Source organism: Amblyomma maculatum, chromosome 1 (genome assembly GCF_055883805.1).
Source record: "Amblyomma maculatum isolate TAMU_Amacu chromosome 1, ASM5588380v1, whole genome shotgun sequence".
Lineage (NCBI taxonomy): Eukaryota > Metazoa > Arthropoda > Arachnida > Ixodida > Ixodidae > Amblyomma > Amblyomma maculatum.
In genome coordinates this window covers 30793117-30817907 of record NC_139344.1, presented here as the reverse complement: position 1 = coordinate 30817907, position 24791 = coordinate 30793117, and the positions used below count along the sequence as shown (strand labels likewise).

At 49.0% G+C, this 24791-nt stretch overlaps 2 pseudogenes; both read right to left on the bottom strand.

The window, feature by feature from the left end:
- Positions 1 to 8785: 8785 nt before the first annotated feature.
- On the bottom strand, positions 8786 to 10107 carry LOC146202038 (uncharacterized; annotated as a pseudogene).
- Positions 10108 to 24081: 13974 nt separating this feature from the next.
- Positions 24082 to 24576, bottom strand: LOC146202037 (uncharacterized; annotated as a pseudogene).
- Between the last annotated feature and the right edge of the window lie 215 nt (positions 24577 to 24791).

The window sequence follows — 24791 nt, the reverse complement described above, 5'->3', positions numbered from 1 at the left end:
CGTCCACCATGGATACTATCCTGCCCTACCACCCCGACGCTTCAGAGACCACTCTACTGTCTGAAGCGCATACATTTGCCGAAGAATGCCGACAATTGGCGCGCTCCTTCACAACGGAGAACCAGGCTCAACAGAAGCATAAACGGGACCCTACAAATCCAGCGCCTTCATATCCCACAGGTGCCCTCGTTTGGCTCTGGGTGCCTTCCTCTGCACCCGGCCTCTCATCCAAACTCCTATCGCGCTATCATGGACCTTACCGCATTCTCGAACAATCTTCTCCCGTCAATTACGTAGTAGAGCCCTTGAACCCATCTCCAGATCATCGCCGCCGCGGCCGAGAAACTGTACATGTCGACCGCCTCAAGCCGTATTATGATCCCCCTACCCTTTCCTCACCATGAGTCGCCAGGATGGCTCCTTTTCCGCCGGGGGGTATTGTAGTAATCCCGATCGCCATCAGCTCGCGCGCCAACCCGAAGAGGTAGACGAAGTGGAGCCGGAGCCTTGTTGGCACTGCACTGTTGATTCGAACGCTACCCCCGTCGCTTTGGTTTGCGGACGTTGCTTGCGGTCTTGGTGCTCCAAGAAACACCTATATATATATATATATATATATATATATATATATATATATATATATATATATAGTGCGCGGCGCCGTTGACAGAAGGGCACAAAAACGACAACACATTGTCGGTATACTGTGCGAGTTACTAACACCTCGGGAAATGCAGCCTACGGGTTGCTTGATGTCACTTATAGCCTGCTTCAAGTACTGTTGAGAGTCGGTCGGCTGCCCCGTTAGGTACCAATTATGTCATAGCGCTATGATATGAGGCTCGGGTCTGCCGAGTTGAACCATGGCAGCAGAGAAAAAGCATACTATCTACTTGGCACTTACTGTCTTATGGTTATGGCACACCCCACTCTGCATTTACGCGTTGCTAATGACACCCATACAAACACGCCTGCTAGTATAATTTATTGCCTGGTAGCATCCTCAGGTCTACATTCGCCTAAATGACGCATTTGTGCTATCTGCCAGCGCCTCTTGGTGGACTCGTCTTCATTGCTTTCCTTGACATTTCTCCCTTCTCCAACATTTCTCGGCCCCTTGAGGCCTGCTGGAACACGACACTTGGGCTGTTGATGCAAATGTGGTGCCATGCTTCCCTAGCACACCGTCGTCGTGCGAGCGTTCTGTACATCGGTGTTCAGATGACCATGTGGTCTGTGTTTCACAGCTACAGGCAGGAGAGGCCGGCCGTCTCTTGTCTTTTTCCGCTCGCGAAAGAAGCTGGCATTGCAAGAGCTCGCTGCCTTTCCCTGGAACTCGATATTGTCTTTCCGGAACTCACTGGTAGCCATGTCGATGGTGTTCACAGGGACGCCGATGGCTGTAAGTGAAGCGGTGCTTGGTGGTGGCGCGCAGTCGATGGAAGTCCCGGCATGGGGCCCGTTGCCGTTGGCAGTCATTACCGGGGCCACTGTTGATGCCGGCCACTTCGATGATAGAGGTGACAAGTGTGTGTGTAGCAGCGCTGAAGCGCCGCTGCGGCACCGCCAGGTTCGCCCGCTGCTGAATAGCCTGCAGGAATATTCCTCTCGCAGGCACAGCCCCAGGCAGAAAGGCGTTCCCCTTCTCGTATCTGCCTCGCGCTGAGTGGACTTCCGCTGCCGGTACCTCAAACAGGCAGCGTTTTCAAAAGAGGACGGTGGATGTGTCTGAAAATGCTGCCGAGCTGTTCGAATGCGCTTCTTCTTCTGGCTCCGTGCCTGCGCGTGGCGGTGCTCAGCCCTCTCCTGTTCAATATTGCCCTTATACATATAACAAGAAGCCTTCCCCGTGGAGTACGCATTACAATTTTTGCAGATGATATTTGCATCTGGAGTGCATCACGTTTGCGTTATACAACGCAGCAACGAATTTAGAGCGCGTTAATGCACATCTCAATGTACCTGGCTCCCCGGGGTCTTCGGCTCTCACCAGAAAAGGGTGTTGCTATGGCTTTTACAAGGAAAAGAATGACTCGATACCCGCTCCTTCTGGGTGGACGGTCACTGTCCTATGTGCGATCACACCGGTTCCTAGGGGTTATAATTGACAGTAACCTCTCTTGGGCCCCTCAGATTAAATAAACTTCATGAGATAATCACTGCAGCATCACAGGTTTTCAGATTCATGGCGGGAACACGATGGGGCAGCAACTGCCGATCGATGGTTCTGCTTGAAAAGGCCTACGTTGAAGGAGCGCTACGCTACTATTTACCGGTACTTTAAAGATTATCTCCAACAAGCAAGAAGATTCTTGAGGCTGCGCGGAACAACTGTTTGCGGATATGCCTTGGACTCCCAAAGGGATCCTCTGCATCAGGAACACTTGCAGAAGCAGGATGCCTCCCGCTAGATGTGATTGCCGCCCAAGAAACTATGCGCACCCATCTCCGACATGTCCTCCAAGGGAAGAAGCATTTCTTGCATCGTGTCCACCAAACTCACAGCAACTCTGGCTTTGGTCAAGCAGTACAGTTTCTGCCCCTCCCTACTATTATTCAGCCACGTAGTTTACTACCAGTCACCTTTCCTCTATGGACACTATCGTCTTTAAAGGTGATAATGTCTGTTCCTGACGTGGATGCGAAAAGCCGCATGCCACAGGCAGCACTTCTGCAAGCCGCTCTCGCCTACATAGTCAAGGAATATACGCAGCACACCCACATATTCACCGACGGTTCAACTGCTTAAGAGACTTCATCCTGTGGCCTTTAGGTACCCTCAACAAACAATGTCCTGTCTTACCGGCTGCAGCGGAAGACATCATCTACGACAGCTGAGCTCCATGGCATTAAAGAAGCTCTCTCCTATATCCTGCGCCAAACTCCCAGAAGATGGGTTATCTTCACTGATTCCAAAGCATCTCTGCCAATCCTGAATAATCTGCTCAAGAAAAACAATCATCATCCTGTTTCCCTTGACATCGGGTATCTTCATCATTTGGCTATTGCCACAGGCCACTGCATAACATTTCAGTGGATACCAGCTCACTGTGGCATTAAAGTCAATGAAAAAGTAGACGAAGCGGCTCGCAAAGGCCACCAACATCGAAGATACATTAGGATCTTCACGAAATCTGATGCATCCCAAATGGCTAAAAGATTTGCTTCCGAAACAAAGTATCGACTTTGGAGCTTGCCGACGCATCACTACCAATTTCTATATTCTATTGACCCACATCTAAAATCAAGACGTCCTCCCAAATATTCTCGCCAACTAGAAACTCTTTACCACCGACTTCGTCTAAACTGTGCGTACACAAATGGATTGCGCTACCGTTTCGGTGAAATGAACAGCCCGTATTGTGACAACTGTGGCTCGATTGAAACTGTGGAACATATCCTACTTGAGTGCACTGCGTACGCTGACGAGCGTGCAAACTATGAACACAGTATGGAGAAGCTTTCCCCACTGCCTTTAACGATTTGAACAGTGTTTTAGGTCCCTTAGCCTGCCCTAGGCAACAGAGACTCGCGATGAACTTTTTATATACATATTTGAAAGACATTGGACTCCTTGACAAACTCTAAATTCACCTCGCATGTTTCCCTCAGGCATTTTGCAAGCTGTGAACTCTATAAGTACATTTGTCGGATCATGCATTTCATTATTTGATTTTATATCATTACTCCACATAGCACCTTAACACGTATTTAATGGCCGTGTTTTATTTCCCCCTTCAATTCTATTATTTCCCTCACCATTCTTTTTTCAATCTTTCCCTCCCGAATTCCCCTTCCTACACAGAGTATCATGCCAGCGAAATATAAATGCCGGCAAAATATATGTTATGTGGTTATGTTATGTTTTTGCAATTTTTTTGCAAAAAAATTGCAAAAACATGTAAAAAGAATAAAAAGTCAAAAGTATAAAAATTTTACTTTTAGTGCACCTCATTTTTTCATTCCTAAAATATGGCTTGCTTATCTGTGCGTGTGTGCGTGCGTTTGTGCGCTTATGTGTGTGTGCTAAAGCGTCAATAGAGACCGGGAAGCGAGACTCATTTGTTGGTGCTTATTCCAAGTTCGATATTTTCAGCAACTGCAATGATAGCACCGTTATTTTCGGACAGTGAAGAGGCTTACTCCCTCTCGTCGTTTGCATTTTCTGGCCGAAATAAAAGCGAGCAAATTTAATGAACATGCATGCATACTAATGCGCGATTTTAAGGCCACCATTTCCCAGTAATTTCAATAGTTTATATGGGGTCATATCAAGCACGGCAGGATTAAGGTGGGGGCTAAGAAGGCTGCAGTCCAGGGCCTCGTATTCGAGATTAGAAGGAGAGGGTGTCCATTTATTCTAACCTGTTTCGTTTATGAAACTACAAATAACGAAACTTCGAGCAACATCTATGAAGAAAAAGACCAAAACAAGGAGACACCTAACCTAACCTGTTTAGTTGTTGGGAGACATTGGGAGGCTCCTTTCAGGCGGGGTGATCGGCACTTAAGAATTGGAGAAGCGTTTTTAATGATCTCCTATAATTTCCTCTGTCCTGTGGCGGTGGACAAGATCGAAAAATAAAATGCAACTGAAACAATAGATGAGATAACAAGGAAAATCATTTTTCATTGCCACCATCACTATTGCCATACATATCTCAAATCGTTCCACCACTTCTTTTCTCCCGCTTTAGGAGAGTATAATAGGCCGTGCCAGAGTCTCGGGCTATTCCCTTATTTGTTACTTACTCGTCTGATTGTTAATGGCAGCGCTTGCGTTCTGTGTTCTGCAAAACTAACGCATCATCTCGCACTAATCCCAATGATCACATTTTTTTTTCAGTTTCGTGTAGTTAGAATGAGACGGAGTATATTGCAGAAGTGTAGTGAGGAAGGGGTTACACGTGCTTTTAGCCCGGATCCCCAATTTTCCTTAATCCGGCCCTGATATCAAGTGCTAACGCTTTAGAAGCCATGTGCCATACTCCTCGATCAGCATTGCACGACGTTTGTGTTCATGACCATTTTCATTTATCCGTTCATCTGTCACTGAGCCCAGAAAGCCTCCGCATAGTAAACTTAACAGCGAAAACAAAGTTACGTTTGTTCTTAAGGATTACAGTATTTATTTGACATTAGACTAAGGCCAGTACAGCAGCAAGTTTCAATGAGAACAGTTTGTACAAGATGAAACTATTCAGATGATCTCTGTTTCTACTATTGGAATGCCAGTCTAATAAATTTCCGATGATTGCCTTTTCCCTGAAGTTAAATACTGGAATATTTTATTGTCACTACATCTGTCAACACCAGTGCACAAATATCTTGCTGCTGAACGTTTTTAGGTGCTGGTTACATATGCGACAAACGGATAGCGCGTCAGTGATACTACACCGGCAGAACTTGTCTCTTGTCCATCAGCCAGGCTGCCAGCCAAGTGCTGTTGTCAGCAGTCCCATGGACGCGTAGATCTGTAGAGCGGTCGAGCTGATAATTTCCGCCGGTCATTATGGGTAGGCGGGCATGATTTGGGAGACGTAGGCCGTGATGTCTGTTGAGATTTCTTCTTTTCTGTTGCTGCTTCTTTAGGATACTTTTCGATAGCAAGCAGCGCGTTCCAGCAGCAGGTCATCTGCATGGGTCGCCCACCGCAAGCGGCGACCGGATGACCATTTTTGAGCGTTGGTGGAGAACAAGCATGCTTACACCTTTCGTATAACCGTATAACGCTAAACGACTCCCAGGTCGTAATAGTCGCCACTGCGTTTTCGCGCGTAGTATAGTGTAGTAAAGCCAGCGCGAACACGCGCTGCAACACGAACGCTGGTCGGCAGTGAACAACAACGTTTATTGCCCAGAGCCGAGATTTTAAACCTCTCGTGCTGAGAGGGTTACAGAAGGAGAGAAGCGTGAGCGACAGGAACGCATTCACGCGGCTGCCTTTAGCACAGAAACGCAGGCACGCGCGGCTGTCTTTGGCACAGGAACGCAGGCACGCGGCTGTCTTTGGCACAACCCAAGAAATACAACATTTCGCCTCCTTTAAAATTGAAGCCGCTGTGCCGGTTTTCTTATTCTGATGGATAGTCTGAGCGTGAGCTGCAGGGGTTCAGTCAATTCCGACGGAACCAGTGGGCGCTCCGTTGGTGCTGCAGATGGTACTTCACTCTGGTCGGCTGCTGACGCTAGATGGACTTTGTTCTTGCTCCGATTCAGTGGTCCTGGGTGTATGCACTGGTGGCAAATTGGCACTGGTCGCCTTGTCAGGACCGCCTTCCAACTGCGCGCTTGCAGTGGCCTCTACAAACGCAGTCCCTGGCATAAACTTTTGACGACGGCGGACTTGGTCGACGTGGCGCAGCACTACTCCGGTTAGCATGTTCACTGTTATCATTCTCGCCCCCGACGTGGTCTGTACACTCCCAGGCACCCATCTTTGGCCGGCGCCGTAGTTCCGCACGTATACGCTGCTGCCTGGCGTGATGATCCAGTCGTGAGCGTCCGCCGACGAGTCCGCATCTCTGGGTGGTAGACATGTGTCTAGCCGGGAACGTAGCTGATAGCCGAGAAGCATCTCGGAAGGTGACCTTCCTTCTCTTTGGGGGGTCCGCCTGTAGTTGAATAATAAACGCATGAGGTTGTCTTCCAGCTGTCCGTCTCCCATTTTCCGCAACCCGTCCTTCACGGTCCGAACCGCTCTTTCTGCTGCTCCGTTAGACTGGGGTGGAAAGGCGCAGTGCGCAGGTGCACGATATTGTTTCTCGATACGAAAGCGGCGAATTCCTAAATTGTGAATTGTGTGCCATTATCGGACACGATTGTGCGCGGCACGCCAAACCGGCAAAACATGCTCCTTAGACATCGGATTGTACTAGCGGTATTCGCGTGCTTCAAGGGTACTGCTTCAATCCACTTCGTGTGGGCATCAACCACTATCAGTATCATCTTGCCGCCTAACGGCTCTGCAAAATCGATGCGAATACGAGACCACCGGTCCGCGGTCTTCGGTCAACTCACTAGTGGGGCTGCCGTAGGTATTGGCAGGTTTTGCGCGCAGTTGCGGCACTGCGCAGACAAGTTTTGACTGTCCCTGTCCAGGCCTGGCCACCAAAACAATGAACGCGCGACTGATTTCATTGCAGAGGAGCCCTGATGAGTTTCATGTAGCAGCTGCAACATCCGTTCCTGCGCTTTCCGCGGTATCACCACTCTGTTGCCCCAGTAGATAAGACGGTGAGCCCACGATAGCTCCAGCTTACGATCAAAAAACGGCAACAAGTCTCTCGCCATTCCTTTAGTCGTTTTAGGCCATCCATGCAAAATGTAGTGTGTGACACTGGCTAACCTCGGGTCTTTGGCCGTCAACTCTTGCAATTCGCGCGTCGTCACTATACCTTCTTCCAGGGATTCCAATGAAAGGACATACTCCGGCGGTTCACCCTCGGTCCGCGGTTCCGTAGTCGGCGCTGGTAGCCTGCTGAGGGCATCTGCTGTCAGCAGCTGTTTCCCTGGCACGTACTGTAACCTTTACTGGTAGCCACCCAAGAATAATGCCCACCGTTGAGTTCGAGCGGCAGACCTGAGCAGTGGTTGATGGTCGGTCACCTGGGTAAACTGCCAACCTAGAAGATAGTCACGAAAACGAGAAACGCCAAAGATGAGGGCTAGTGCTTCTCGCTCCAGCTGCGAGTAGTTTTGCTCTGCTTTTGTTAGTGTTCTGGAATGGAACCCAATTGACATGTGTTCATTTCCTATCGAATGAAACAGCACTGCGCCCACACCATACGGAGATGCGTAACACTCTAATTTCAACTCCTTGTTAGGATCAAAATGCACGAGAATTTGTGCGTTCTTCAGGCTTTGTTTAGCTCGCTCGAATGCCGACTGCTGCGGCAGTAACCACTCTAAACGGGTTCTTTTTCCCATGAGTCGATATAACGGGCTGAACACAGTCGACATATTCGGCAGAAACCGTGCGTAGTACGTGAGCATACCAAGGAACGAACGCAGCTCGCTCACGTTACTTGGGCGCGGGGCTTGCATAATGGCGTCTACGTTCTTTTCGATAGGGTGTAGGCCTTGCCGATCTATACGATGCCCAAGGTCTGCCGGAACTTGTATTTGTCGGCCCTAAGCTTGAAACCATGCTCCCAGAATCGTTCCAACACGTTCTTGAGCCGCGTTCCGTTGTCTCCTTTGCCTTGGGACACTAACACATCATCAACGTAGGCTTGGACGCCTGGTAGCCCGCTACTACAGCGTCCATCTTTCTTTAAAATATAGCTGGGGCAGAAGCTATTCCAAACGGAAGTCTGTTGTAACGAAAAAGTCCGCAATGCGTGTTGATGACACAAAGTCCGCGTGACGCTTCGTCATGGGGCACTTGATTGTACGCGTCCTTTAAATCCAAGGTGCTGAAATATTCACCTCCATTTAAGTTCGCGAATATGTCCTCGACCACTGGAAGTGGGTAATGCTCTATATCACAAGCCGGGTTAAGCGTGACTTTAAAGTCTCTGCATATTCTTACGGTGCCATCTTTTTTCAGGACAACTACGATGGGCGTAGCCCATTCTGAATGTTGCACGGGTGATAAGACACCAAGGGACAATAACCGATCAATTTCACGAGAGACCTTATCACGAAGGGCGTAAGGAAGTGATCTGGCCTTACAGAACTTCGGCGTCGCAGTCTCCTTGAGCTTTAGGCTGGCTGGCGGTCCCTTGATGAGCCCCTGGTCTGTCGAAAAGACATCTTCATACTCAACAAGCAGTCTGTTCACCATGTGGTCGCTTGGCGCGTTTCTTGTTGTCGAATCCGGCGCAGTGAGTTCTGTCATCGGAACACCCGTCCTGCCAAGTGCCGCAATCAGATCGCGACCGCACAGCTCGGCCCTGAACAGTCAAGCACAGTAAGTGGACAGGTTACCGACACATTTTTGTATCGCACCGAAAGTTCGAGTTCGCCAAGCACCAGCAGTTGTCCCGCGTAACATGAGAACTTCACATGTGGCGCTTTCAAGCGTGGCCACTGCTTTCGGTGTCGGTCGTAAACGTTCCGTGATATGACGCACACCGGGGATCCTGTGTCCACTTCCATTTCCAGATCTATTCCCGCCCACCGAAATGTGCGGCGAAATGGTGGTTCCAACCCGTTCTTTCTTTCCGAAATTAACGTCCAGACGTGTGCCTCATCCGTGCTCTCGTTGCCAGACGCTGTTTCAACTGTCAGTGCCTTGACACTCGCAGTTCGCCTAGCAGCATTTCGATCTGTTCTGGCCTTGTAGCATTTCTTTGCCAAATGACCGCGTTGCCTGCAGCGGAAACATCGTGCGTTAGCCCAGCGGCAGGCGTTATCACCGTGTGTCGCGCTTCCACATCGTCCGCACTCTTGCGCTGCGCCGCTGGTATGATTATCTTGCGATGAAGAGCGATGACTGGCTTGCATTCTTAGCACCATTGGGTGTTCTGCATTAATATTGTTTGCATCGTTCTCGGCTGTTTATGCTGCTATTGCCAGCGTTTCAGCCTCCTCCAGCATCAAGTCTTTCTTCGCCAGTAAATACTTGCGTAGGTTAGTTGAGCGTACACCGGAAACAATTCTATCCCTCAGCATTCGGTCTAGCGCATTCCCAAAATTGCAGCCGTCCGCTATGCGCCGTATTTCGACCAGAAATGCCTGCATTGCCTCACCCTCTTGTTGACAACGGGTGAAAAATTTATAGCTCTCCGCTATCTCGTGACGCTTCGGGTCGTAGTAGCTGTTTAAAGCTGCGACTGTTTCGTCATAAGTAAGGGAATTCGGCGTCCGAGGTGCAATTCGTCCCGCTAACACTTGAACAGTCTGCGTGCTGAGTGCTGCCACAAGCAAGGCTCGCTGCCTTCTTGGGTCGGTAATAGCATTGGCTTCAAAATATGCTTCAGCCCTTGTAAGGTACACACTTATCTGATGTGTCGTCGAAAGTCGGGAGCTGCAGACTGGTCATAGCTCTCGTCGGTGCTTCACGTTGCGGCAGGCTGTCGGCTTCAACTTTTACCGCATGGGTAATTTTCGAACTCGTTACCACTGTAGTAAAGCCAGCGCGAACACGCGCTGCAACACGAACGCTGGTCGGCAGTGAACAACAACGTTTACTGCCCAGAGCCGAGATCATAAACCTCTCGTGCTGACAGGGTTACAGAAGAGGGAGAGAAGCGTGAGCGACACGAACGCATTCACGCGGCTACCTTCAGCACAGGAACGCAGGCACGCGCGGCTGTCTTTGGCACAGGAACGCAGGCACGCGGCTGCCTTCGGCACCAACCCAAGAAATACAACATATACTAAGCTAGGTGTTCTTCTGCCTTCCGTATGCCTGAACCTGTCAGAGTGCCTTGTTGTGCGATGAGAAGGCGTTGAACCTCTTGGATAAGCGCAGAGACCCCGAAGGCCGGCGCTGAATGACCAAGGTAATGTGAAGTGAAGAAGTGAAAACGACCTTGGGGCATGAGGACGCTCTCACGCGTGGAAAAAAGTAGTGATTGGGGGGGGGGGGGGGGGGGAGGGGGAGTAAGGAACTGGAAGATACACTAAATGTATCACTCTCAGAGTGGAGCGCGAATAGCGAAGGGATGACGGAGGGAGCGAAAGACGAGAGAGGGAAAGAGACGCCGCAGTGGAGGTTTCCGGATTAATTTTAATTGCGTTAAGTTTTTGAATGTGCAGTGGAGTCCAAGCACTCTGTCGAAAAATGCGACGATTATTTATCATCTCGGGCTCACAGCTGCCGCTCTTATGCGTCCTCACGCAGTACTGAAAGTGTTTTCAAGCGTCTTTCCAGCGCTAGATTTTTGCGGATGTCCTCACGAGAGCGAGCGAATGTGTCGCGCCATTCAGGTGTTTTAATTCAGCAGCTCAGATATGTAAACCAAATAAAAATATGCCGTATACTCCGTCTTGTTTGGGTACGTATTTCAATGAGACATTTAATTCGATTCGGGTTTCTGGCTTTCATGACGCAGCAGCTCGGCTCGAGCGAATGGACGAGGGAGTAGGAATTGAAACAAAGAGCCGAAGGGGGCCACTGCTTCAGAACAGTAAGAAAATGACTGTCCAGCGTTCAAAACAACGTGGAACCACGGGCTCCACCTCCGAGAATTCATGAGGCTAGGTTTGCGCTCAGTATAACTAGCGTCAATCCATTATCTCAGAACTGAAACTGAAATCTATCTTACCGAACTTCGTTTCGTCTCCCACTGTGACTGCCGAGAATTGAGTACGTGAACTTAAAATGTCTTTTTCGCGGATTAACCACATGAGCGGCAACTCCACCTGCCGTTGCTTCAGCATACGCGTGAATTAACATTCACACTGTATATTCCATTCTGTCCGCCGGTACTGACTTAGTTCATTTCCCACCCACCAACAATTCTTCATGCTTGTACAGTCCACTTTGAAGTTGTGGTATTAATTTTAATGGAATGAAGTAACTGAGGGAGTAGATATGTCTACGCAGTTCATCAGAGATCACGCCGTCTCATTGTACCGGCACGAAAACTGGCCTTACTATCTCTGGTGTCGTATTCGCTTCCGGGCGCTGTCCACTCCAAGGTGACGTTGAACAGTTCGACGTTGCGTGCGCTTAGGTCGCTGACCGTTCTCGGAGGGAAGCGCATCCTTCCATGGGCAGCGGAGGACCAGAAGAAACCGGCGAACTCCGTCCGTTGAAAGCTGGCGGCGCTGCTGCCGTTAGAGCGGGCGGGCAACGCTTGGTCGCCCGTGGCAGTCTCGAGAATGCTGTACCAGCCACCTTGCCGCGACGCAGCCTGGAAGTAACCGCTGTACACGCCATCACCCTTGCTCATGTCAGGTTCTGTTCATTTCAAACCAGCCAAAGGTTGTGCGCGCGCTTTTCAGAACAAGTATTCGTTGTCTTCTTTCCTTCAATGAATATTCAGTTGTTAGTCCAGCCTTGTCCTGTTCTGTTCTTCCCCGTGTCTCGTCCTTTGGCTGGTTTAAAATGAACCGTTACCAACTCGCCCAGTAATCAGGTTCTGCATAATGCGGCGAAAGTGTGTTTCCCCTGTTAGATCAGAAGTTCTACGGCAAGCAACACTATTTATCATTGCTTCCTGTTTACCGCACGCGTCGAATCGAGAACCGAGGCACAATTCAAAAGAAGGAAGAAGAAGGAGAAAAAAGGGAAGAGGGAAGAAGTGTGTGGAACGGGTTACCGAATTTGTCGAACAAAAACATATTCTTAGTCCCTGTCAAATCGGATTTGGAGCAAAATTTTCAATATGGAATGCACACACCGACCTTGATAGTCGAATTCTTCTTGCGCGGCGCAAAAAAAAAATGCATGCTGCATTGGTGACTCTAGATATAGAGAAGGCTTATGATAGTGTAGAGCCCCGATTTTTATTGCACAGATTAGAATCGCTATGTTTTCCACAATACTTAATTGATTGGATATTTACATTCCTACAAAACAGACAATTTTACTGTTCATTGAATGGAGTGCATTCTGGCAAATATCAACAAACCAGAGGTGTCCCTCAAGGGGCAGTTCTCTCGCCCGTGCTCTTCAACATTTTAATGAGTTCAATTCCCACTCATCAGGAGGTTCGCACGTATGTCTATGAGGATGACATCGCATTCTTTACGGCAGCACCTGACATTCAATCCCTCAACAGGCGCCTGCAATCGTACCTAAGCTCCCTTCAAAATTGGTTAGGTGACTTAAGATTTAAATTAAATGTTAAAAAGTGCGCGTTCCTTGTTTTCCAAATTCAGTGTCCGGTAACTCTTGCTCTAACATTTAAGCAGGAAATGATTCCTCAAGTTAAGTCTTTGAAATATCTAGGGGTGATTTACGATGACCATCTGGCATGGAGGGATCACATTGGACATGTTGCAGCGAAGGGCGCACGTGCTGTGGGTATGTTGCGCAGGTTTAGCAATCCAAGGTCTGGGATGCGGCGAGACGCGCTTTTAATGATTTATGTTATGTATGTCCGCCCAATTATAGAATTTGGATCTGTGTTATTTTCTGGTTCACCTGCTTACAAAATTCGTCCGCTTGTTCTTTTAGAGCGGGAAGCGCTTAGATTATGCCTTGGGCTCCCCAAATTCGTGGCTAATAATGTATTATACCTTGAAGCCCGAATACCACCGTTGTTAACTAGATTGAAATTCTTGACTGTCCAGACGTATCTGAAAATATATGAATCACAATTGCACCGCTCCATATCAATTTTTTGTTGCGAGCCAGACTCCTTTTTTGGAGTCGGATGGCCTCGGTTTCATACCCCGCAGGTAATTCTAGTGCAAAATCTGTTACAACCTTTGCACGTAGTCCTTTCAAACATCCTTCCAACAAAAGTAAGTGCATCGTCGGTTCAAATTGCCTATGATGACATTTTCCCAAATAATGCAAAACACTAATTAGCACCTCACATTTTAAATGGATTATTAGAAGATCATTTACAAAGTCTTCCCGTTAGCATAACGATAGCAACGGATGCTTCTCAATTTAATGAAAAAGCCGGCGTTGGAATATACTGTCCGCTTTTAGACTGGGCTTTTTCAGTCCGTCTTCCGGATTTTACTCCAATTTTCCAGGCGGAGTTGCTGGCGGTGGTGCTTGCTCTGCGCAAACTAGACCCAACATACTCAACAGTGGCTGTAATTACAGACTCTTATTCTTTGTGCTTGTCGCTTTCTTTGAATATGGACTCGCCAATTTTAAACACCTTTCTTTCATTGCTCCCCTCACATTTGAGCCTCATACATATAGTGTGGGTACCAGGACACAGCAATGTGACAGCCAATGAGGTTGCAGACAGACTAGTCAAAGGTTCTCTGAACGGCCCTGTATTGCCCATCCTCCCGGCAACAGCGTACATAACAGCAGCACGATTTCGGCGGCGTGCCTTATTAAGCACGCAGTCTGGATCTATTTTATCCTCGGATGACTACCTGCACCTCAAGTATTCCTGGAATAGGAAATCATGTCAATCAAGGCAGACTGAGGCCTCTCTAACCAGGCTACGCTGTCGTATTCCGCCCCTAAATTTCTATATGCACAGGTCTGGTTTGGCGCTTTCTCCTGTCTGCGCATTCTGCGGGGAACCGGAAACAACAGACCATTTCTTGATATTTTGCCGCCGTTTTACCATGATGAGAAAGCGGTACTTAGAGAAGCCGTTACAACAGCTGGGTCTTAATTTGAGCAGCCAAATTTTATTATCGTTCGGTGCCACCATGCTTGGGTACAGCCACAGGTATGTTTTCAACGCCATTCAAAACTTCTTAATAGAAACAAAACGTCTACCTGGCTAATATGCTTTGAAGTTTTAATCTGTACATATAAATCTTACTATTCTCATACTGCGTGCGTTAGTATTTACTCTTATATATTTTGGTTTATCATATTTACATTTCCTTTTCTATTCCCTAGCATTTATTATTATTTTTTTTTCCGATGTAGTTATACATCTCAAAATCTAATATCTCTGCACCCCAATTCTTGGCCGATCCCCCCTGTGGGTATGTGCCATCACATTAGAGGAGAACAACAACAACAACAACAAGTGTGTTCTTGCTAAGGTGGCTTCGCATCGCTCCTCTGAAAAAACTCGCCACCTAGGTAAATACGTGTCCTCTCTTCAGAGAAGTGGATCCTCGCCTTCCGAGGAAGGTTCGAACGTAATCTCGCCGTCAGGTTCTGAGGCCTCCAGCGTATGGCATCCATGCATAATTGCAGTTAAGATGGGCACTGAGGCTATAGGCCATGCTGGCAGAGGTAGCTTCACCGGCGTCGCTCGCGGCAACGCCTGCCCCGCATTCGACATCCCAACCTGAACCTCGGCCCCAAGTTTAGCTTGGTGCTCCCGGTTCATCAGCACCAACACCGATCCCGCCTTCCCAAAATGCCCAACAGCCCGTAAGTGACCTGTCCCCTGGGCGGAGCACGACAATGACCACCCAGTAAATACGACGAGATGGGCATCCAATAGTGCGACAGGATGAGACGTGCTCTTCAATGGACTTATCAGCACCACCATCCATGTCAACAAGCCCCCGTACCTCTCACAAACGTCCTTCGGAAGACCATCAACCAAATTCGTCTTCGGCAAGTGATGCCTGTCAAGGAAAGCGCTCGTGTTTAGCGATCGAGAACCAGGTTGCGCCAAAACCCGGATCGACATCTTATAAAGTGACTATTAAATCTCTAGCTAACAAAAGCCTGACGGATATACCGAACAGGGTTCTCCAGGCTAACTTGAACGCTTGTCTCGGAACCAGAAGTTTTCGGGGCTTCAAGGCCAGGAAGAAGTCAAACACTATAGCTGTGTGGCTCCCGACAATCGGTGCGATGGAACGTATGCAAACGCTTAGTTGTATTTCAATCACAAGTGTGATCTCAGTGCCTGTCCAGGTGTATCTAGTTGAAGGCTCCGATTTGTAGCGTTGCATCGTTTACAACGTTGACATAAACGAGGATCAAGCTACGCTTCAACGTGAGCTGTACTGCCCCATGCACCGCGTCATCCAGGCACAACGTATGGGAAAAGGGCGTTCTTGGATGGTCACCTTGCAAGGCCCTCCGACACTTCCAACCTGTCTGTACTACTACGGCTGCATTTTAAGACCGCAGCAATATATACCGAGTGTGGCTTACTGTCACAACTGTTTCCGGGCTGGGTACATGCGCAAATCTTGCCCTTTCGCTAATGCCGATGAAGGTGCGTCTGAAGGAAAAGTTACGTACCGATGCGGCCTCTGCAAATCGGATGATCACGAGATTACATCTCCAAGTTGTCCGACAAAGCAAAAGGCAACACAGAAGGCTCGTCTTCGGAACACTAAGCATTAGCCAATGCAAGACATGGCACCATTACAGACATCCAATCGCTTCGCTGCTCTCCAGTGGGATGACAAAGAGTGGCCAGAGCTTCCTGAGCCCGCTTCGAATGCACTCCAACTAAGACGAAGCCTAGCGATACGGTGCTCAAGGAACGCCGTCGACAACAGCCAATACAGAAACGCAGTGAACTACCGGAGGACGATATGGCTGTAGTAGACGAGCAAATCACTCGTCTCTTAGCAGAGGTCTCCAAGCTCCGAAAACACCATGAAACGCTTGCTCGATGTCGACTAGCTTTGGAGTTAACAGCCAATTCTATCAATGGCGCAGCACTGTCGTCTTCTTCCCGCGCAACTGTGCCATTTGCTGCCTCTGCCAAGTGTGCCACAATGCCCACGGATAACTCTGCAGCATCGTTGCTCCGCTATGTGGTCAACCAGTTGTCCAATCTGACATCCGTGATACTGCAACGCTTGGAGTAGTACCCGAAAATGTCGAATACCGGTCGTCCTGGTGTGCTACAGTGGAACTGTAGAGGCATTTTCACGAAGGTGGGCGAGCTTAAGACCCGACTACGAATTAACAAGCTCCGGGATGGGCTATGTTACTACAGGAAACAAACGCCTTACCAACAATTCCGGGCTCCAGAGGCTACGTGTCTCCTTCGATGACCGACCGTCGTGTGCAGACTCCTGCTCCACCGGGGAAGGCGGCGGTATATGTTGATACGCGGTTTCCTCATGTACGCCTTTCTCTGGAAACCTGGTGCACTTCATATCAAGAGGTTGTAGCAGTTGCTGTGAAATTTCCGAAAGGAACCGTTGTGATTGTTTTATAATACGTTAGACCAGCCGGAGGCTCCCCTTCTCGTATTAATCTTGGCTGTTTATTAAGTGTCCGTCGGCAATACGCCGGGTGTCCGATTTTAGTCGGAGGCGACTTCAACGCCCCTCATCCGGATTGGGGGTATCCCACTGCAAGCCGTCGTCGTAGGCGTGTGCGGGACGCCTTCACGGATGCCCTGTTTGTACTGCTCAGTCACCCTGGGACAGCAACGCGACATGTGCGTCGCGTTGCTGCCTATGCTCCGGACTTGACGTAGCGCTCAGCCAAGCGGACTGGGAGGCAGAGCTGGCCCACACGGGTCTCTCTGAGCAGCGCAGCCTGCTCACCAGGGCCCAGGAGGCAGCCCAAGCCAATGGTATCCTGGACTGTAGAAACCACCCATGCTATTCCGTTAAACAATTATAGTTTAATCTGTCTCTGGTGGTCGGGCGCGGGAACTCCATCGTGGCACATGGAGCTGCAGACTGCTGGGGAAGTAATCACCGCTCTATCATCATCGGTCTCCATCCCTCACGTCTCCACCCTTTACACCGCAAATGTTTTGTGTGTGATCAACTGGGACAACTTTCGCTCACATCTCGACAGTCTGTCTTCAGATTCGTCGTCACTAGTTGTTGAGCGCATACAAAGTGCACTAAATTGCGCTACGACTACTACCTGGATTGATGCTGGTCGACCGGCACCAGATCTCGGCCTGCTTAACTTGTGGGCTGCCCGCCGTCAAGCCGAACTGGTTGCAAGGCGAGACCCTACATCGACGCAGGCACGTACACGACTGCATTATCTTACTGCTAAGGCTCGGAGATATGAACGCGATCTGTCGCGACACAGTGGTATGCATGGTGCGAACAATTTTCCGCTAAATCCTCGAATGCCTCACTCTGGCGAACGTTTCGTGCAATGGAACATGGTCGCCATTCTACTGACGCAGCAGCAACAGCATGCTTTGCAGCTAATTTGTCGCCGGATGATTTCGCAAAAGAAGCAGCGCGAAACGTTTTCCCAAAGTATGATACATTGCCACCTTCAGCTGCTAATTTGAATTTGTGAAGTATCCCTGCAGATGCTATACAATACCATCTACTGCTGACGCAGATGAAATTGCGAGTCCCTTTTCTATGTCTGAGCTACTGGCTGCAATTGATGAGGCGAAACGAAAAACAGCGCCCGGCCCGCACAAAATTCAGTAAGAGGTTTACAAGAACCTGAGTGCCGCTGCACTCTCTCAACTACTAGACACTATAAACAATGTATGGCTGCATGGTGTCGTACCTGAGAGCTGGAAATCCGCTGTGGTGATCCCTATTCCCAAGCCAGGAAAGCCCCCAACAGACCTCGCTAACTTGCGACCAATCTCATTAACATCAACGCTGGGCAAGCTTGCAGCGAAAATACTGGCTACACGACTTTCTTGGTGGCTGGAACAGCACGGTTTTCATCATCTCGCTCAAATTGGATTTCGTCCATACATAGGTACAGAGGACGGGTTGGCGGTCTTCACATCAACAGTACTGTCATCTACCCGCATCCGCAATGTGCGTACCATATTCGCAATGGACGTTGAAAAAGCATACGACATCAGTCAGGATGCAATCCTGAACGCCATTAACTTGCTCCACCTCCCTTTGAGAGTACGCAGTTTTGTCGCATCATTTTTGGACGGGATAACATTTGCAATACATCTCAGTGGTGACGCAGTTGGTCATTCGTTTCGCTACGTGGCGTGCCCCAGGGATCAGTATTGTCACCGACATTCTTCAATATTGCTCTCATCCCACTGGCATGGCGCTTACATGACATCCCTGAAATCAAGTTTTTCCAATACGCTGATGACATCACGGTATGGAGCACTCACCAAGATCTGCTCACTGAGGAGGCTGCTCTTCAATCAGCTTTAGATATTATCTCTGATTACGCTTCTTCCATTGGCCTTCAGCTTTCCGTGTGTAAAACTACATATACGTGTGTCGCTAATCGCTGCTTACTGCAAATCCAATGTGTCTCTGTCTATCAGGCATCCCACTAAAGGAAAGTCCGAGTGTAAAAATTCTGGGCTTAACGATTCACCAATCAGGGTCAGCGACTGCTTGGCTTTCTCAGGCAAAAAAGCAAGCTATTGAGAGTATGGGTTTGATTAGAAGAATTTCTCCTAAAATGGGTGGCGCTGGCTCGTCTCTTGCACGCCAGTTGGTGAGGGCGATGCTGCAGCTACGTATTGTTTATCAAGCCCAGTTCCAGCATCTTACAAGAGCACAACGGGATCTCATGAAGCCGTGAACCGAGAAGCAATGAGAACCATTACATGCCTTCCACGAATCACTCAGGTCGTAGCATTACAGGAGAATGCGCAGCTCAACACTATCGATGAGCTGGTGCAGCAGCGCCGTGATGCGCGCAGACAGTCTCCTTATCACATTCCATGCAAGCACCGAGGGCGTATGCAACTTCACATATTATTCAGCAGGCACCTGTGCCTGTTCTCCCTCCCTGGAAGTTTGGAAGTTTGTAGAGTTAGGCGACAATAAGCCAACAGATAACCGCAGACCAACATCTGGCAACTCGGCATCGTCCCTTCGCCAGAGATTTCAAGAGCAATATGCTCACCTGCCTCAAGGATTTATTGTAATGTACGTGAATGCAAGCATACAATGCTGTGAAGCAAAAATAGCAATCTACTGTCCGTTGAGACCTAGCCTGAATCAGACGTCTACGTTTAAACTTTCGGAACAACCTACATCTTTCTGCGCTGAGCTCGTGGCAGTTCAGGAGGCGCTCTGCTCCGTGGCCACCATTACTATGCTCCCTACGGCCCAAGTTGTCATTCGCACTGACGCACTTTGAGCGGTACGTTTACTCCGACGTGTCAGCCAATGCCCAAAAATATGTCAAGACATTAACCAGCTTGCGGCGCGCATCCCGCAGTCAATACGTATTGAGTGGGTCCCACGCGACCTTCTGCCTTCACAAAATCAAGCTGATTTAGCGACGCGCCTCGTGATCCAAGATTCATCATTACCACGGCTCCTTGATGTGGATGACGCTATCCTCCTTTCATCAAGAAAGGAACACCTCCGGCGTCGTACACGTGCTCTTATCTCTCCGTGTGCGGTATCCCTCCTCCGCGGTCTTACCCGTGCAGAGGAGGTTGCGCTTAGGAGGATCCGGGTAGGGGTTGCCCTCACACCAGCTGTCACTCGGACATGGTCTCATTTCGATACTTGTATCCCCGCCCAGGGTGTCCGATATGTAAAGACGGAAATGTTAAAGTTGACATTCACCCTTTGCTGTGGGTCTGCCCAGCTTTGAAACCAGCACGTATCCGGCACTTGACGATAGCTGGCCTTTCAGCCAACAATCCTGTCTTGTATCTCGCTTGGACCCACGGACCACATCATCGCTCACTCTTGGACTTTATAAAATCAGGCAACTTTTTTCCATTTATTTAATCATTAGCTCATTATTAACTCATACCTTACTGATGCCCTGAGGCAATAAATATCGTTACAAAAAAAAAACAAACTCAAAAGTGTGAAGGCTAAAACTGGTTATTTGCAGTCGAATGTTTTTTGAAGGCACCCCCTTAATTCGTGCCATTTTTTTCTTTCTGATCGGACGACTAGCAAAAATGATTAGCAGTTCTAATCTAACTTAGCTCTTGATTTCAGTTCCTGGCGAAATCCCTGGGCCCATATTCCGAGTTTGCGTCGTTATCGAAGTGTTGCTATATCACGTGACCTCGAGTCATCTGATTGGCCGAAACGCCGGAACCGGGTGTTGCCACTACGGAACCAGAAAAGGTTGCAACATCATGTTCCGGCATTTCCACCAATCATATGACCCAAGGTGGGGAGATAGCGACACTTTCGATAACGACGCAAACTCGGAATGCGGACCCTGTTCTCAGAAAAATATGTCCGGCGTGCCACGTCATGCAATGTGCAGTGAAACAAAGTTCTCCAGGTCCAGGATTCTGGGATTAATTTTATTGATAGGCAACTGTGAGGTATTATACGATATTACTACGTGCATGTTGATGACAGTGGTCTGAGCTACCGACAAGTGGGAAAACTTCTTTTAAAGTTTTTTTTTCAGTGATTGGAGCGAATAGCTTAAACTGCCATACAAAACAATGGACTTCATTACTGAAAATAACTGTGAGGCAACTGTGGAATATTGTAGGTGTAGTGTGGAGCCCAGTACTGCCGCACAACCCCGTGCCGGCGCAAGTAACGGCACCACTGACGTACGCCCAAGTTGCAGCCAGGCCGCTAATGCCATCAGGACCTCTTTCCTACCAGGCCGCTCCTACAATATTCCACAGTTGCCTCACAGTTATTTTCAGTAATGAAGTCCATTGTTTTGTATGGCAGTTTAAGCTATTCGCTCCAATCACTGAAAAAAAAACTTTAAAAGAAGTTTTCCCACTATATTACCGCACACAAAGAAGAACTCTGCCACCGCCGCACCCAACACTCACCAAGGCCGAAGCTGTGGCATGGCGACAATTGCAGACTCACACGTATACAAATTTGTACCACAAACATTTGTTCTTCCCCACCCGCTACCCAGATAAATGCCCCACCTGCCAACAACACCGGCCTACACTATACCATTCTGTTTGGGCCTGCCCAAAGCCACCCGGCGGCATTCCACCTGTACCTCACCCCACCCTCTCATCTTGGGAAGATGCCTTGTCCCGCACGGAGCTGGCCGAACAACGCCGGCTAATCGAGCGGGCCGAGAGGATTGCCGTGGCCCATGGGCTTATGGACTGACGTGTATTTATTTCTTTCTGAGACCGCTTCATCAGCACCAAACCGCAAGCCCAGCGACAGCTGTTCTGGCGGGCCTGCAGGATTGAGGCGGCACATGGAGCCCTTGACTGAGGGCTCCACTCAGGAAGAAAAGGAAGTTTACATAATAAATGTTTTTCCTCCTCCTCCTCCAACCTTCTTTCGCCTTTGGCTGGGTCTGCATTCCATGTCCTAATCCAAGGATACGCCAACGCCCTACGAACCCTTGGCGTACCGTGGACAACCGGCCAATCTGCTACTCTTGCGGGCTGCCGGGTCATGTCGCACGCCTTTGCCGCCAACGCCTTCCACCTTCCTGACCTCTGGAACTACTCCTACGATACCGACCAGCCCTCGCCGAGAACTCCGCCAGGTTCCGACTTTGTATTCCACGACAATCAAACATATGCCACTCGCCTATCATCTTACCCTTGTCGCCGTTTGCCATCTCCGCTTCTACAACGTTCTACCGGCGCTGTTGAGGGAAAATGGCAGTCGCAGTTCCAGGGGTAAGAACTGCGCTTGGTTCAAACCCTTCAAATCCGCTACGTTCTCCCGCTAACGTAATAAAAGTGTTTGTTGACGCAGAATTGCTTGCCTAAGGTGCTCAGTCTCTGGTCGGCTCAAGTTTTCCATGGCTGACTGCTCCGGTACCGGCGCGATGCCACACCTGTCGCGTGGCGTTGCTTGGACGCGTTCAAGGCTCCCCCGGAATGCTGACGGCGCCCAGACTGCAGCACTCCATTTGGCCCAGCGGCTGTTACACTCGGAGGAGCGACCCTTTTCTATTGAAAGTGCGCCGCGTTCATCACTCCCCTCCTTCTAGCCACCCTACCATATTGGAGGGCTACGGAGTAATTTCGATTACCTAGGGATCTATAACGTGCACAGACATCGCACAGCACACGGACGCCTCTCCGTTTTGCCTCCATCGAAACGCAGCCGTCGGTGGTCGGGTTCGAATCCGGGTACTCTGCCTAGAACGCCGATGAACTTTGATGCGTTCAACGAAACTCTGGTTGAGTTCGATGCAACACTTGGTCGCTTGCAGCCAAAGCTTTCGTTCCACATTCGGTTAAGCAGCGTTGAAACCCTCTGTGCGGCACGGCAATCGCAGCGGCGGCGGCAGCTCTGAGTAACCCGCGTAGCGGAGGCGTCGGCGGTGGCCCCAGCGCCACAGCTGTGCGCCGTGTGACGTCACTCCTTTTAAAGAATACACAGCTGGCGCAGCGGCGACGGCACCTCGTAGTCACCCGCGCAGAGAAAGGAGTCGGCGGCGGCTCTGCGTTGCTCTCCATTATCATCCTCAAAACTTTTTATTTCCACCGAAAAGAAACACCTTTTTTGACCCCCGGGCATGCAGGCCTAAGGGAGCCCTACTCAGAAGCTTCGCAAACTAAGGTCTGGTGAAGATAAATTGTCGCTTCACCGCCTCAGCCGCCAGGCGGATGGCTTGTTGCTGTTGAGAGGAGTTCTCGCTCCGCAGCAAAGTCTCCCAGGCTTCTCTATCTTTTTCCTTTTGCTTGGCGCCTGGCCTGCCAGCATATTCCCAAATTATGTGGTCGGGAGTGCCCCTCTCCCCGTACGTTATGCAATATTGGTATTTTTTCTCTTCAGAGATTGTCATGCATACCCAGAAAGGGCTTCTATGATTTCCCCCTCGTAATCTTCTCCACGCAGTTGCCTCCTTGTTTACGAGGAAACGGTCGGGCAGATGTGCGCCATGTGACGTCACTCGCTCCTCGCGCATGCGCAGTTGGGGCTCTCCGGGGCTTCGCGAAATCGCTCAGACCTAGCGTAGTGTTTCTTCCGCAACGAAAATACTTGTCCATATCGAGTGCGTTATATGCTGGATAAGGGCATCGTCAGTCGGTCTTCGGCGCTTGAGATTCTTTGACGCGCGGATACTCAAACGAAATGACGATTGTTGTTATAGGCGCCGTGTCAAAATTTGCTGCCGTCAATACAACTTAATATAAACGCTCAGAAATCGTATATTCCCATTCCTTTCTGTTTTGAATGCCATAGCTACTAAAACATGCGATCGCAGACTGCTGCGTAGCAGAATACAGTTTGAACAGGTCATTTTGTGCCTTCTGTATGCATGATAGAGTTGTTTCTTCTTATCCCGGCCACGGCGGCCGCTTTCCGATGGAGGCGAAAAGCAAGGCCTCTGTGTGCTGTGCAATGTCAGAGCACGTTAAAGAACTCCAGGTGGTCGAAATTTCCGGAGTCCTCAACTGTGGCGTCTCTCATAGCCTGATTCGGTTTCGGACGTTAAACCCGACAAACCAAACTAAACCATTTAACGGTGTCAGGCGGTCATGCTTTAAAGCAACAGTACTGGGCAACAGTGATATAGGCTGGAAAAAGGTTCACTTCACACCACTAGTATTCATTAAAAAACAAAAACATTCCCCGACATAATACGTCAAATGCACATTGAGGAATGAAAGGGAATCCTCTCCATTATTTAGTACTGAAGACAGTGACTGACACTACACGCATAGAAAACTCTCAAACCAGCCAACCAGCCATTTTCTGCATTACATAAGCATTTTCAGTTTCCTTTGCTTTTGTTTTGACATTTCAGTCGTCAAAAGTTTCGTCTGTTGCCCACAGCATGTTCTGATGTTCGACATCAACGTGATGTCCTCTGGAACAAACATGTAATTCTTCCTCATCTATCCGTTCTTGTGCCAAACTAATAAGCAATTCTCTTAAATTTCTAAAGTAGGAAATCGCGTGACGTTTTCTTAGGTAGAAAATGTTTCAAGCAAACGTTGTATGTACAGCACACCATCTATAACCAGAAGCGACTGAAAGTTCAAGCCACCCCTAGAGAGATTCTTAATGATTATGTTGTTATCCAGCTCCAATTCTCTTTTTGACCCTAGATTTTCTGCGTAAGCTCCGCAAGGCATCTTGTTTAGGGCCGCATGCGTAGAAAACCTGATGAAACCTGATGGCTGGCAAGCTCAACTCCTTGCTTTTTATATCTTCCTCCGTTATTTTGATCTTACAGTCTTATATGAGGCATCTGACATCTAATGTCTCCCTGCTAGATTTTCACATGCCTTTCATGACAGGGAAAATAAGCGAATCCTGAAGCCTTAGCTTCGTTTCTTTCTCATAGATTTGCAGAATGGAGACATGGTTGTTTGTCCCGGAAACCTGATGATATATTCGAAACCTTTCTTCAAGACTGGCAGTTTGTGATTTGCAAACTACAATTGCAGTTTGCAAGCCCGGGATTGGATCCCGCGTTCTTGGGAACAGTAGTCGAGCGCCATAACCAC